The sequence below is a fragment of the Myodes glareolus genome, chromosome 14 (genome assembly GCF_982192425.1).
Source record: "Myodes glareolus chromosome 14, mMyoGla1.1, whole genome shotgun sequence".
Classification (NCBI taxonomy): Eukaryota; Metazoa; Chordata; class Mammalia; order Rodentia; family Cricetidae; genus Myodes; species Myodes glareolus.
This window is the reverse complement of record NC_142039.1, coordinates 66,397,373-66,412,350: the sequence shown is the minus strand read 5'-3', so window position 1 is coordinate 66,412,350 and position 14,978 is coordinate 66,397,373. Positions and strand designations below refer to the sequence as shown.

Genomic DNA, 14,978 nt, shown 5'->3' with positions numbered 1-14,978 from the left:
CCCCTTTTCGTAGATGAAGCAAGGAAAGTTTCCAAACACCGAAGTTTGCCTCCCTCCAGGGACCACAGTGCCCAAAACATGAGCACGCTTCTCTCTGAGCTCTCCGTGACACTGAAAATGGTGTGTCAAATGTTCAACAGCTTACCTCAGGAACATAAGGGAAGTGCGTGGGGTGCTCACTCCAAAGCTTCAGAAGGATCCCCAAACTGAGAGGCATCTTGGGGCCATGTGACTATTGCTGAGGAATGGGAAAGATCATTCAGGGACAGTGAGCAGGTAGGTAGAGGGGAGGGAGTCCAGGTCCTGAGAGAAGGAGCAAGTGCTTCCCTGTCATCATCGCAGAGGAGGGCAAATCGCTGGAGCCAAGTGAAGTCACAACCAAGAGTCCCTGTTGGCCACCTTTCCTAGACAACATGTTAGCATGTTCCAGTGTAGTGTGGCTGGCATGGTGACGTGAACATGCCTGGAAGGGTTTCTGTGAGATCTCTGGACACTGAAGCTCATGCACTATGGCTGTGTACTGCAGGTGTTACTGCATGAAGCTCTTACACTACTGCTGTGTGCTGCAGGTGTTACTGCATGAAGCTCATATACTACTGCTGTGTGTTGCAGGTGTTATTGCATGAAGCTCATGCACTACTGCTGTGTGCTGCAGGTGTTATTGCATGAAACTCATGCACTATTACTGGGGCTGGGACAATGGGTCATCAGATCACTTGTTCAGGACCTGGGTTTGGTTCCTGGTATCACATCAGGTGGCCCATAGCTGCCGGTAACTCCAGTCACAGGGATCTGAAGCCTCTGCAGACACTGCAGGTGTGTGGGCCCATACAGACAAGCAGGCACACACATGCACTTAAGTTAGGAAAACGGTGCTGATGGGAGTTGCTGTGGCTGCTCTTCTGTTTTGATGCATCCTCGTGTCCTTGTGGATGGGTCCTGGGACTCAAAGCCTGGATGGAAGCTGAGGGAGGCCCAGGCTGCAGCCACATTTTGACCAAGTCCCTTCCCTGTGTGAACCAGCCCTGTAGGATAGCCTGGTCTCATGCTGGTCATGGGAAGGCAGGGCTGGAAGCCCGGAATGACTTGCTGTGTGATTCCCAGGTCATGTTCTGATCATGTCCCCTCTCTGCCCTAAATGTGGTGGTAGTGCCATGTGTATGCATGAAGGTCGCCAGACTAGGAGTCCCAGAATTCCTAGGTCTAGCTTTCCCATCAATTAGTGATTCATCCCTCTGGAATTAAACGGGCAAGAACAGCAGAGGTGTCAGCTCTGCTTTTAGGAAATAACATTCCCTGTTTGAAGGCTCTGCTTGCTCTCAGAAGTCTGGGATGGAGCTGGTCTCTTCAGGCTTGTGGTGGAGGCCAAGAGCAAGGAACCCTGGAACCGTATCACAGAAAGGATGGCTCAGAGTCAGAGATCTCATCGGTAGAGTTAGTGCCATGTCCTGTGAGAGCAGAGGTTTGCTGTCCGTGGCAACCATGACTACACACACGGGCCTGAGCAGATGGAAAGGCAGGAGACCCCTGGGCAGGGTGACACACTCTTCAAATGCCACCTTGTAGCCACCACACTGCAGGACTTAGGTTCAGTGTGGCACAAGAGGGGGCAAGGCAAAGACTGGGAGATTGACATTGCATTGTTACCCAGGCAGAACTCAGGGACTGCGGGGCTCAGCTCCCACAGGCTCCATCAGGGAGAACAGGGGCTTCTCTCCTGTGGATTTATTTTCCCCAGGAAACCCATGATGCAGGAGTCTCCTTTTAACTGAAGACCACCACACCCCAACATTCCTGAACCCTCCTGTGACATGTGAGGTACTGGCCTTCCTGTGTCTCTGCACACCCATTCCTTCATTGGCACAAATGTAAAACAAGGCCAGAGTGCAAGGCTGAGACGACCCTGAGGATTAGTGCATCTCCACATATGTAAAGGCTTTCTGCGTTGGCTTCTCTGATGTGGGATGGTGAGTCTTACGGTGCAGCTAGGGATTTGGGGTGAATGTGAGTCTCAGAGCCACTGTCATGTCTCTGTGCCCTTCACTTCTAGAAGCTGCTTCAAGGGTGACCAAATGCTGACCTTGCCTTGTGCCCAGTTCAGTGCAGACAGAAGCCACAATGCTGAAAGAAAGAAAATCAGGAAGCAGTCCCCATACCGGGAAGAAGCAGCCACTAGCAAACAGGGTGAGCTCGCACAAGAAAAGCCTTTACTCTATCAGGATGAATTTTTACTGAAGAATCTTTCCTATGCCAACATGCCTGAGAAACACTAAGCTGAACGGACATGGCTGATGGACATGGTAAAGGTAGCCCATAATCTGTCCCCTGTGGACTAAGAGGAAAAAGTCTCCTGGGGACATAGACTCTCTGGGCAGCAAGGTCTGATTGCTGTCCCTATCAGTGACCCACTTGTTCTTCATTGGGTGGCTGTGGCTTCTGGGGCTGGTAGGATGGCACAGCCCATGCACCACTCAGCTTTCGTCTAAGTCATAGTGCCCCCTGCTGGTGATGGGAGTAGCTGCTCTCAGAGGGCTGGGGTTCCTCATATGGTCATCTTCAATATGCTGGGCCTCTGTGTCAGAGCCCATCCTCTGCAGCAGCTTGTCTCTAATGACGTCACGAGCATCCTACTGTCCCGTGTATAGGAAGAGATTCCTTTGGACTTAGGCCCGGACTTAGGCAAGGGCTCAGCTTGCAGGCTTGGCAGGCCCTCGCTCCTGCAAGCTTTTTCCTTTCTTGTCCTGCTCCGGGCCTCCCTGGGCCACCTCTCTCCATGGCTGTGGAAGTATCCTGCTGGGACTCCTTCTGAAACCTTCTCTGTAGTGACCAGCTCCTGCTGCTCTGGGCTGTACCTACAGTTCATTCAGAGCACAGGAGTTCACCAAAGTATCCATGCTTCTCCTAGATGCACTCTGAGAGGTGCTCAGAGAGATGCAGGGAGCAGGCTGGCTGGGGTGGAGAGCATGGCACAGCAGGGGGAGACAAGGAGAAAGTAATTGCGTTAAGTGTGTATCTTTGTCACTATTGTATGTACCTTGTCACTATTGTGCTTTTAGGGCCAGATACCAACATTTTAGAGAGGGGAAGGCTTGTACTGGTCTCTATGGAACCTGGCCTCATCAGAGTCATTGATAATTCCGGCAGTGACACTATGTTGTGCACTCAGCAGACATCTGCTGCATCACCAGTGACTCCACGGTGGTTGGTCACTGGTTAATGGAACCCTATTTCAGTCTCCATGGTGGTCACACTACTTCAGTGTCTTCTGAGGCTACACACCCACTCACATGCCATGTGTCACCCATCGCCTTTGCAAGGCATGGGCTTGGCTGCAGCTGCCTCTCTGGGTTCCCAGAACAGTCTTGCTCTGCCAAGTTCCCATCCAGGAGAGCAAGCATGGTCCTGAGATGGCAGGCAGTTTCCCTATGCAGTTGTGTGGCCCATGACAGCCAGCAGAGCAGATGGGGTCCTCTGAGTCCCTGAATCCCTGCAGGTGACCGGGAAGAGAGGATTCTGCAATGTAGCAGCTGGTGTTGATCTTATCGACTCTTCTGGACCTTTCAATGAAGTTTTTCTCCACAAACGCGGAAACCTTAGCAAGAAATGCAGACAGCAGAGGTGGGAAAGGCAGGCCAGGGAAGGGATGAGGTTGGTGTGTCCCTTAGCATGGGGCCATTGATTCCAGGGCCTGTAGGAGTGGACCCCATGTGAGCCTCACAAGATACTGGTGTGTTTCCTGACTTAGATGAGGCCTCGGGTCAAGGAATGATGCTCCTGGGTGGTATTCTCATGGAATGTCCAATCCTTCCAGGATGCTGGGTTTGTGGGTTCTTTGAGGATACTGGACTTGGGCAAGTGTGGTCAAAAGCAGGCCATGACCAGCACACACACACAGGGGAATCACACTGAGTGTCCTGCCCCAACTTCTTGCCATGATCGACTTGCAAGATGTTCTATCGATGTTTCTTGCTTGAGTCACTAGCTAAGGGACTTCTGGAGTGACACTGGCCAGGCCTCACTAGGCAGCCCCTGAACCGCTCTTATTACCTCCAGTCCCTTGCTGGGTGATGCTTCAATCCCAGGTAGATCTTCCATGCCATCTTTATTACATCTAGTCTCTTTATTATATCTTTTAGTTCTACCTGTTGGACCTTCTTAGAGGGTCTTCCAGAGCTCGTGGACCCCATCATCTGCATACTTCTTGCTGTCTTCTCAAGCATCTGCGGACTTGTCTCTCCCTGGCATTGACACTTTCTTGTGAATTTACCCTTCCCCACATCAGGCCCAACCCGTCTAAAACAGGGGCCTTGCTGCTGTTCATGTCTGGTGCCCACTCCATCTCTGCTTCTTCTTTGATGCTCATGGAATCTGCAAGAATGACAGAGACTGACAGGGATGACATGGAGGTCTGGGGGGCCTGGTTGCCCAGGGGAAGATTGAGGGTGGGCTCACTAATTGTATCTTGATAATTTGGGAGGAAAAACCCTACCTTTGTCCATTTCAGTCACCTTAAGAAGGTCAGCTCATTTCACTGGCACCTTCTGCTGAGACAGAGGGCTGTTGTTACACAGTCTAATCTAGGATGCAGAAGATTCTGGCTTCTGACAAGAGTGTAGGCATTTGACCTGGGTCTCAACCTTATCCACAGGGTATAGTTTGGGGCTCCTCATTGTGCTGTAGCACAGGGCCTGGGTGAAAGGCGAGTGTGTGGAGCTGACGTCGAGGCAGTAAAGAATGAGAGACTGGAATGAAGCACTTTAGGGTGTGCAGGGGCCAAGTACAGAGCAGGCAGCAGCCAGCAGAGAGCAGACGCCACAGCAGCACTGGCTGCGTCTCTGCTGCGTGTTATCCTCTGAGCTTTTAGGTGGTGACAGCTGCTGAGAACGGGGGAATTGCTCTTCTACTTCATGCTATAGAGTTGACTCACCTGTGGCCCGGTGATAAGCTCTTGTGGTGGCTGCAGGGGACAGGAGGTGCAGACCCCAGCCAGGGGCAGCTGGGATCAAGAGGCTGGTGGGCAGAGTAGATTGTCACCTATTATCCTTTGGCCCACGACTGCCCTGACCTCAGATCACCCTTCCTGTCTCATGCACTGTAGTCCTTGACTTTCCCTTCAAGATACGGCCCAGATCTTAGGGTTGCATCACGGATCCTGGTAAGAATTATGCAGATGTGTGTCAAGTTCCTCTGTTTGCACAGTTAAATGTAGGTTCGGTGTCTCTTCTACTGCTGGCCATCTCTACAGGCTGGAATCAGAGACTGGACAGAGGATGGGCCCACATACTGACTGGATAGAGTTCTTCGGAGGAGCTCAGGAAAGCACTGGCTATGGAGCCCCAGTACAGTGTCCCAGGATATAGACAAGTGACAGTGATTGCGAAGGTTCAGAGGACCCCATCTTTTATAGAGTGCTTCCTCCAGCTAACTCCGTGGCTTCCAAAGACACTGTATGGGCGAGGGAAAGAAATCATTTGAAATAGGAATAGATATAAGGGAACTGAAACAGTCTAGCTACAGAAGGACCTAGGGGCCCCTCCAAATCCAGGCAGCATGGCTCTACTCCTCCCCACATCCCTCTCTCTGAGCATCATCCATGGACACAGCTTTATTCCAAGTGTAGAACCTGGACGGTACCCCCAGTTTTGATTGCCTCCCTGTCAGGGTTCTGCAGCTCACATCCTCGCACATAGCTCTCTTCATTCAGGAACAGGGGAGACGAAACCACCTCGGGGGAGGAAGGGCAGGGCCTGACTTTCACAGCTTCATTTTCCTTCATATTTTTTGTTCTGTCCCTGACAGACACAAAAGGGGCTGGGGACCCACTCCTTCCCTTTCCCCTGAACAAACAAACGGTTTGCATTTGGTTTTCCTGGACATTTGATTTCCTATATTTACAGGACAGTCTCCATGTGTTTTCCTTTTGCTCACTTGTAATGTGGATAAATAGCCCTGTGTGTTTAATAAATTCAGCCTTTGTCCTGTGAGCCCCAGTTTCCCCCAGACACCTCCAGTTCACCACACAGACATTCTGAGAGCTTTAGGTAGACCCCCCCCCCCCAGGCTCCACCTCACCAGTTCCCAGGAATGAGGCCCTGTTTTCTGAAAGTTTTTCTACTGCCTCCTGATTTGGAAAGAGAAAAATGTCAGTAGAAGTGAAGAGAACCTCACTTATCTCCCCCCCATCATGAGTAGTTCTCGAATTTTTTTTTTATTTTATTTTCCTAGGTGGTAGTGAGGTTCAGTCTACTCCCAAGTCTAGGATATTCTCCACTGCTCCAGTAGGTGGAGCTAAGCCTCAGGAGTCATGAGGAAATGATCCTGAGCTGAAAGGTAGCTGAAGCTCTGCCCACCATGAGTGCAGCTTCTATCTGCACGTAGGAGGGGCACCGCCCAGTGCTGGATACATCACTGACGGTCCTACACTGAGTTGTGTGGATGGGTCATCTGCCTCCATCTGCTATAGCCGACCCTGCTCTGTATTGGTGGCAGGTGGTTCATAACACGAAGGCCTCACCAATGGCTGATTGGACCTCTTGTTGTGGGTGCTGTTGGGCTCATTTATTCCCTCTATGAAAATGCCTCAGCCTCTCTGGTGGCTGTCCAGTGTCTGTGACCTCAGAGGCGTGAGGGAGGCAGCACACATCTGACATTGCGTGATAAAGACTCCAGTGTTTTGTATGATCTGTCACTCAATAAAGCCAACTTGACATGGGAAATCAGCAGCAGCAGAGTACCACTTCGGCAGCATGGCTTCCGGTATCTCATGAAACATGGCCGTTGGAGGGTTTTACTGATAAATGGGGAGCATCCTGAGGCCTATATGTGTGGCAAGAGGAGTCGTGTTCTCTACTGGAGGACAATCTATCTGAGCAACGATACTGGGTTTGTAGCGTTGTAGTCACTGACCCTAGCTAGTGGGTCTTAAAATTGGAGTTGAGGAGGTGATTTTACTGAGGCACAGGTCCAGGCCCTGGTCTCGACCCAGGCTGAGACATGGTGCTGTGGATATGTAGAAAGTTCTTTCAAAAGTGCTAAAATCCTGAAGCATAGGCAGGAGAGTCCCTAAAATGTGGCGACTCTGGTGGTCACAATTCAGTGTATTCCTGCCCCCTGCCCTGTCATGTGACACACATGAGCAGCAAATACACTAAATTGTCCAGTGAGTATGGGATTGCCAGTCTGATTACACTTGCCTTTATGAAGCAGGAAAGGACATAGCATGTCCTGTGACCTGAGGAGGCGCAGTCACTGGCTGCAGCAAGCTCTCCTTGTTCCTGAGTAGCAAGGACCCTGCAAAGCTATGAGCAATTCCTGTAATGTACGGCTACCCACCCAGGTTATCAATGGCCCAGGTCCTCATTTCACAAACCATGATGTTTGTCCTGAGAACATGATGTAATATGGCACTAATCTGCCACATAACCCTCAGGCAGCAAGACTGGTACCTGTTTTGACCAGTTAGACCAAAACTCATGGAGAAGCATAAGCCTAACACTGAACAGCCCCACATGGCTGTCCACTATACAAACCTGGGGTCTCTGGCAGTTGTCCCAAAGACTGGCCGTGTCCAAGCTGCAGCCAGATGACCACTGCTGGAGCTGACGGGAACAGAGAACACTGCTGTAGTGTGCAGAATGCCTCAGGTCCCAGGTAGTGGGCCACCCAGGGAGGGCTCAGGTGACTTGTCCTCCAGGGATGGATCAGCTAGCTCGTGTCACAATGTGCGGAGTCTCTGGCCTCCCTGACTCAGTACTCTTGATCCTGAGGGTCTCTTCAGTCACTGGTTACACCCTGAGAGGGCTAAAGAAAATTTCCCAGTGTCACGGTGGTCCTCCTGGTCCTGCATACCACTTGCGACCAGTTCCAGCAATGACACATGGGCTCATCCTGTTGTCGAGTATGTGGTGTGCTCCTTGGTTACACCCCCAGCTGCTTTCACCACAGTGTCTAAGGGAAGGTGTCAGTGGTGCTGGTCAGACGGAGTGGTCCAGACTGACTGCGACAATTCCCTAGTAATCACGTATTTTCAAGTCCATGTCTGAAGGTCTCTACCTTTATATTGTCCGTAGGAAGTGCTGTTATGGAACAAAGTGCATGCTCGCCTCTGATGGGACAAACCTTATATCACTGCTAGCCCAGATTAATGCCTTGATTGATTGTGTCTCTGTTTGGGTGATGCTAAGTCATTGGTTTAGTTCCTGGGGCTCCAAGAGAGGAACAGTTGGTTGCTGCTCTTGTTGCATGATTACTTTATGCCTTAGCAACACTTGCCACACTGCTGTTGAGGGTTCTGTCTCCAAGTCTCACAAATTACCTCTTGACTGTTGTCTACCTGATATGACAATCCCTTATTAGCTCAGGGAACACCACAGAAGAGGGGGCATGTGAGATTGTAAGAGCCTATAATAAAGGATGGAATATTTAGATTCAGGTTAACATGACTGCAGCCATCTTAGTTCCAAAATGTCATTGTGTGTTAAAGAATAATCTTAGCCAGAGTTTTCTGTATATTTTCCTGGAAAGTACAAAGAGATCCTTTAGAGAGGTCTGTGGAACTCGACGATGGGACCCTTGCTCCAGGAGCGATCTGACTCTGGTGTTAAGATAAACTAAATCCCAGTGATAGAGACCCTTTTGCGCTAATTCATATATGCTTCTTCTGACCCAAAACTGTGGGCAACCAGCTGCCTTTTAGGTCCACACTTCTGTAAACTTCTCAATAAAATGTATCTTGTACAACCCTAGATCTGTCTGCTTTTTATTCTTCCATCAATCCTCAGGAAACACAAGCACATACCACACACACACACACACACACACACACACACACACACACACACACACACACACACACACACCTGAAAGTGTAACAGCTGGACAAACAGTACAATGGAGCATGCCCTGTGAGGGAGTCCTAAGGTCGGGTTCAGAAGGCGAGTGTTGGAAAATGTTCTGTTTAAATCGCTGTGAAGGGATGGGCTGAGGGAAACTGAACGGGAAGTTTCTGACACAAAGTGTGGAGGAGAAAGGCTGGGCCTGGGGGTAAACTGAGGTAGCAGGGCACTGTCTGAACAGTACACATTGGATTTAGTCTGCTCATATGCAGCTTCACTCATGGGTTGGAGTTTGGCTTTTATCTCATGTCTTCTGAAGATGAAGCCACAGGTGACCAGAGGTGAATGTTACATGATGTTCCAGCCATTCTTGCATCCGTTAACTGAGAATGGACGGTACATTACAAAACAGGAACAAGACAGACTGTGTCTACTATCGACACAAGAGTGCACGCTCCCAACGTGGGCAGAGCGCGCACTGTTTACAGTTCTAAAGTGAAGTGCACTAACAACCTGTCTCTCATACTGCCCAGGAATCTGTACTCTAGCGCACAGAGACTAGTTCTTCATTCTTCATACATGTTTGTGAGGTTAGAAAATGTAAGCAAAGGAGTTATCCAAATTGGCTGCATGTATTTTTATTTCCCAGCCAACACACGCGCCATCTCCTGGAATACAAATAAAGCAAAAGTGAAACCCTAAAATAACGTTCTTATTTCATTTTAATGCTTTTTGGCTCCTGTTCCTACTTAGTTTACTTGCTCATATCCAATGCCTGAACACACATAGGTCAGTTACCTGAGTGAGAAGATAATTTACATACAATGACAGCAGCTCCGTTATGTATTTGCATTTCAACTTTTATTATTATTTTGCAGTTTGGGGGAATGAAGCCTGAGCCTGTGGATTCCAGGCAAGGACTCTCCCACTGAATTACATCCCAAATCTTAAATTTTTTTGTTATAAATGGATTGAGAACCCAAAAATAGTCAATAAACACCCAGTTAGCTAGCTATACAGTTTCATTACTGTGTGTGTGTGTGTGTGTGTGTGTGTGTGTGTGTGTGTGAGAGAGAGAGAGAGAGAGAGAGAGAGAGAGAGAGGCCACAGAAGCCAGAAGAGGGTGTTCCTGGTAGTTGTGAGCCACCTGATGTGGGTACTGGGAATTGAACCTGCGTCCTCTCAAGAGCAGCAGTGCTCTTAACCACAGAGCCACCTACCTAGCCCTGTAACAGCCATTTAATATATGCTTTAGCTACAAGTTGAGACAGTGCAGCTGCAAAAATTTTACTTTTTGTAGAGGAGGTGACAGCAAAAGGTTCAGAAATTCAAGACCAGCCTTGGCTACACACACACACACACACACACACACACACACACACATTCAAGGGCCACTAGGCTAGGTAAGACCCTGTTTCAAAAAGCCAGTCAAGCAAACATGCAAAGATTAACAACAACATACCATCCTCAAATACAAGAGTGTCTTTACTTTAGGAGACTCTGTCATAGTTATAAAATTAGAGATACTGTTTCCAAACAACAAGAGTGCAAACTGACAAGGTATGACCTTGTCTTTCTGTATTTTGTTTCAAAGGCCCCCCAAAAAAAAGTTTGGGGAGACCTGAAGATTTAACACAGTTGGTAGGGCACTTGCCTAGCATGCACAAGGCCCTGAATTCAGTCCCCGACATTGTTTAAAACAAGGGTGGTGGTATACACTTGTGATCTTGGCAATTACGGGGTGAATTAATTTGGAACCAGCAGGGGAACGCTCCTTTTTCGTATCTCCTGGATCTGTCTCAACTTGTAGCTAAAGCATATATTAAATGGCTGTTACAGGGCTAGGTAGGTGGCTCTGTGGTTAAGAGCACTGCTGCTCTTGAGAGGACGCAGGTTCAATTCCCAGTACCCACATCAGGTGGCTCACAACTACCAGGAACACCCTCTTCTGACTTCTGTGGTCTCTCTCTCCCTCTCCCTCTCTCTCCCTCTTCCTCTCTCCCTCTTCCTCTCCTGCTCTCTGTCTCTGTCTCTGACACATACACACACATATACACAGAGCATACATACAAAGACATACACATAAACACAAATAAAAAATTAACAAGTAAAAACTTTAAATGCTGTTATAACCTGAGACTCAAATGTGGTCATGAAATTAAGGATTATATTTCTTATTAGAGCCACATCATTATGGGTATGCCATGCCATAGCTGAGTCTGAGAATGGTTTTTAAAATTTTTTAAACATTTTTTTCTCATTTTACATACAAATCGCAGTTCAGTTCCCACTCCCTACCCTTCTCCTGCCCCCCTTTTAGCATACGCATATCTTGTTAAATATTCACCCCAAGTATTACTCCACAAAAACCAGTTAATGGTTACCATTTCATCTCAACTGCTTTTCCACAGAGAGAAAAAAACACTCTCAGTCCACTCTGGCCTTTAAGAAATGTATCCAAATGCTTCTTTAATAGCCTGGGGAGAAAAACAAAGTTACAACAGTGCTTGCTTTAACTAGCTCACCGCACAGGAGAAGGAAATAGAATTAATGACACTAAGATCTTCCCATGCTCCCAACAATGTAACAAGAAGATAACGCTAATTATTACAACCTCCAGTTTACACTTGAAGAAGCAGGGAAGCTAAGGAACTTGCTTCATTACACAGCTACTTAGTATTAATATGACTAACGACCTGCGTTTTCACGACTGTAAAATAACTTCTGCTTCCGTGAGTGATATGTTTGGAAAAGTCTATCCTAATCACCACATTTACAGTCTGATTTTTGTTGTGACCTAAGTGGTGTTAAGTGTTCTATAACCCTATCTACATGTTCAATCCTTTCAATACAGAATAGCTTCTCAAGGAGCTTAATTCTTTTTAAATTTTAATTCTATGGTGTGTGTATGTTTGTGTGTGTGGGGGTACACGTCTGTCATGGCACATGTCTGGGGTCAGAAGACAACTTCCAGGAGCCAGTTTTCACTTTCCATCCTGTGGGGCTTAGGGATGAAAGGCAGACTGTTGGTATTGGTGGCACGTGCCTTCCTGGGCGGAGCCAGGTTGCCGGCTTTCACCCTCACTTTTGAACATACAGAGACAAAGCTTAAATCTAGCGTCAGCATTCTGCTGCATGTATAAGCACCATGACCAAAGCATGGGTGGTTTTAAAAAAGAAAACACATTTCATAAATCTAAGATGTCATCGTCTGTAAGTCATATCATTATACCATGAAAGAAAGCACACACTGCTAATTAAAGTATGGCAGCCTATGGATACTTTCTGATATCTGAGAGGCTGCATAATATGAGACGATTACAATGAAAATAAATCCAAAATTGCATTTGAATATTACTTTGAGAGTCAGCTTCTTTTAGCTTTTTCCCCCCTTTCTTTTCTTTCAGAGGCAAAGTCTCACGGTGCCAAGCACTGGCCTCAAACTCACTTACATAACTTCAACTTCTGATCCTTCTTGATCCCATTTCCCAATTGTTATTACAGGCATACACCATCATGCCCAGTTTAGTTCAGTGCTGTGGATCACACCAAGTGTCCTGCATGGTAAGAGAGCTCTCTACTAACTGAGGCACACACTACCTCCCCACCCCACCTCACCCCAGCCAATTTCTGATGAAGCATTTCTCTGTCAGAGACCAAACACGTCTTACCGATGCCCTTATTCCTGATGAAATCCGATGTTACGGACCACCCACCTATCCTGCCATTCTTCCAGGGTTAGTATGAGGTTCTTCTGCACTTCAGCATTGGGGAGCTCTTTCTCATTGAGTGAGGTGGCATCAGCCATAGTTTGTAGACAATTTTTGTCTCAGAGGCTGGTATCTCCAGTGCCTAAATGGAAAAATATCTGCAATGACATCAGGACCTGTGATTCTGTTGATGAACTATAGAAGACCCTTTGGCAATAGCTTTTTAAAAATAGATGGCTCGGTGGTTAAGAGCACTGACTGCTCTTCCAGAGGTCCTGAGTTCAAGTCTCAGCCACCATATGGTGGCTCACAAGGATCTGTAATGAGATCTGGTGCCCTCTTCTGGCCTGCAGGCACAAACATGCAGACAGAATACTGTATACATAATAAATAAATAAATCTAAAAAAAATGTCAACATCAAAGCCAGGAGTGGTATCACATATCCACGGTCCTTGGGGGACAAGAGGGTTGTTGACAGTTCCAGGCCAGCCAAGGCTACATAGTAGGACTCTCTCTCAAAAACAAACAAGACAGGCATGGTGGCATATGCCTTTAAACCCAGCACAAGGGAGGCAGAGGCAAGAGGCTCTCTGTGAGTTCCAGGCCAGTCAGGGCTACAGTGAGACCTTGTATCAAAAGAAACACCAAAACCAACCAAACAACAAAACCCAACTTTCAACATCCAGTAAGTCATACCGAAAATTACATTTCAGCGAGTCTAGGACTAAGAACACTTCATTGTTCTGTCAGGAAAGCCGGCTTCAGAGAAGAACCTGCACCCCACCCTACAAGCCTGCAGATGTAACAAGGAGTGGAAATCTGGCTCTAAGAAGTTGACGAAAGGAGTTTGTGATTTTCGCCTTTTGGAAACCAGAAATTCAGCCGACCATTGCCCTAGTTCCACTCCCTCACCCATTTCCGGGACTAGTACTGTTAAGACAGGAGGGTTCGGGATCCTGTACTGCCGATATTATCCATTGGTTGGCCCCATGGCCACATCAGAGTTCAGCCTGTTGAACCCGTGGAGGGCTTACCCAGCAGTCCTCTGCTTCCTTCATTAATGGTTGACACATTTAAAAATCCTGACATCTGGTAGGGCTTGAGGAGGATGAGGAAGATAAATACGTGGGTTCAATATATTACTGCTACATCATTGAAAGATTGTATTGTCAAATAATGTTCTCATAGTTTTTGGAAGGCTACTGCAAATTGAACCTATGGGTTCATGTGTTCCAGGCAAGCACTGTGCTTCTAAGCTATAGCCCTGCTCCCACTTGCACGAGAACATGATTTAGAGTCTGTGCTTAGGATTAAAGGATACCACCTTTAACTCTGGGAACAAAGATGCACTTCACAGCAAGTGTTTATTAACTAAAGGCTTTTTTCCAGGTTCTGACGTCAGGGGACAAAGCCCAGAATTCTGAAAGATCAGCAGCAAGTATGGGATTATTGTGAATATAGAAAAGCAAGAGAATTGCTCTTCTCTATCTGGATTTCCTATCATCAGAAACTGTGGCTCCAAAAGTTGCCCTCAGAAAGAAGTGCTCTTCTGAACTTAGAATAATCTTTGCCCTGCCCAGCTCTATCCCTTTCACCGAAGCCAGGGCTGAACGTGTCATAAATACAATCACTTAGCTGTAGTAACAGTGCCTCAATGTGGTTTTCACTGTTCGTTTCTGGAGAAATAAAATTCTGCACACAATAAAAGTGTAAAGTACGACGATAAGAAAAGACAAACCCACAATAGTTTCCTCTCATAAATGTTCACTTCCGGTATGTTCATTAGTCCAAGCCCTAAAAAACACTTGTTTCTGCTTTAGGATTATTATTTTTTTTTTTAACAGAGGGTCTGTCTGGAATTCACCAAGTAACAGGGACTGACTCTAACTCACTGAGTTCTTCCTGCCTCAGCACTCTCGAGCTGTGTTACAGGCCTGAACCGTAACGCCTGACGTCTGCTTTAGCTTTATTCCTCAATTTCGTTAAAAATTAACTTCATTAAAGTCCACAAATTTCGAGTATGACTATGGAATGGGAAGTATTTTACACTTGAACTCGTGTAAAACACGTGAAACATGCCATTAAGCTCGGCCTCTGCATTCTGATCTCTCCCCAGGTTTTGCGGCGGTTCCCGAAGCCCCTTTTCGGGACGCGGGTAGCTGGTCATCCGTGCTTTACACACACTCCCTTCTGAAGAACCCTGTAACAGCGCACACAGTCTTAGCAAAAGCACTGCCTTTCTCACCGACTGAGCACTTACCTTGGCTGAGCCCTGCTGCCTTCCTCTGATCCTAGGGGGCACCTGAGTCTGCAACAACCCGACCCGTGCAGTGACGCGTAGGCCCCGCCTCAAAGATGAAGGACCCACCCCATACGTACAGGACCCGCCCCGGAGAAGACGCCAGGGCTCCAGTCCTATTTGCCGTGTCCCGG

General features: G+C 47.6%; 1 long non-coding RNA gene across 2 annotated transcripts; it reads right to left on the bottom strand.

The window, feature by feature from the left end:
• Positions 1–2,185: 2,185 nt before the first annotated feature.
• On the bottom strand, positions 2,186–14,948 carry LOC146892076 (uncharacterized). Of its 2 annotated transcripts, XR_015734901.1 has the most exons (5): positions 14,806–14,948; positions 12,506–12,686; positions 7,530–11,311; positions 4,928–5,445; positions 2,186–4,368 (listed from the first exon to the last, which is right to left on the bottom strand). It is a non-coding gene; the product is annotated as an uncharacterized LOC146892076 (long non-coding RNA). The 2 variants fall into 2 exon arrangements; XR_015005202.2 differs by having other exon boundaries at positions 2,186–5,445.
• Positions 14,949–14,978: the final 30 nt, after the last annotated feature.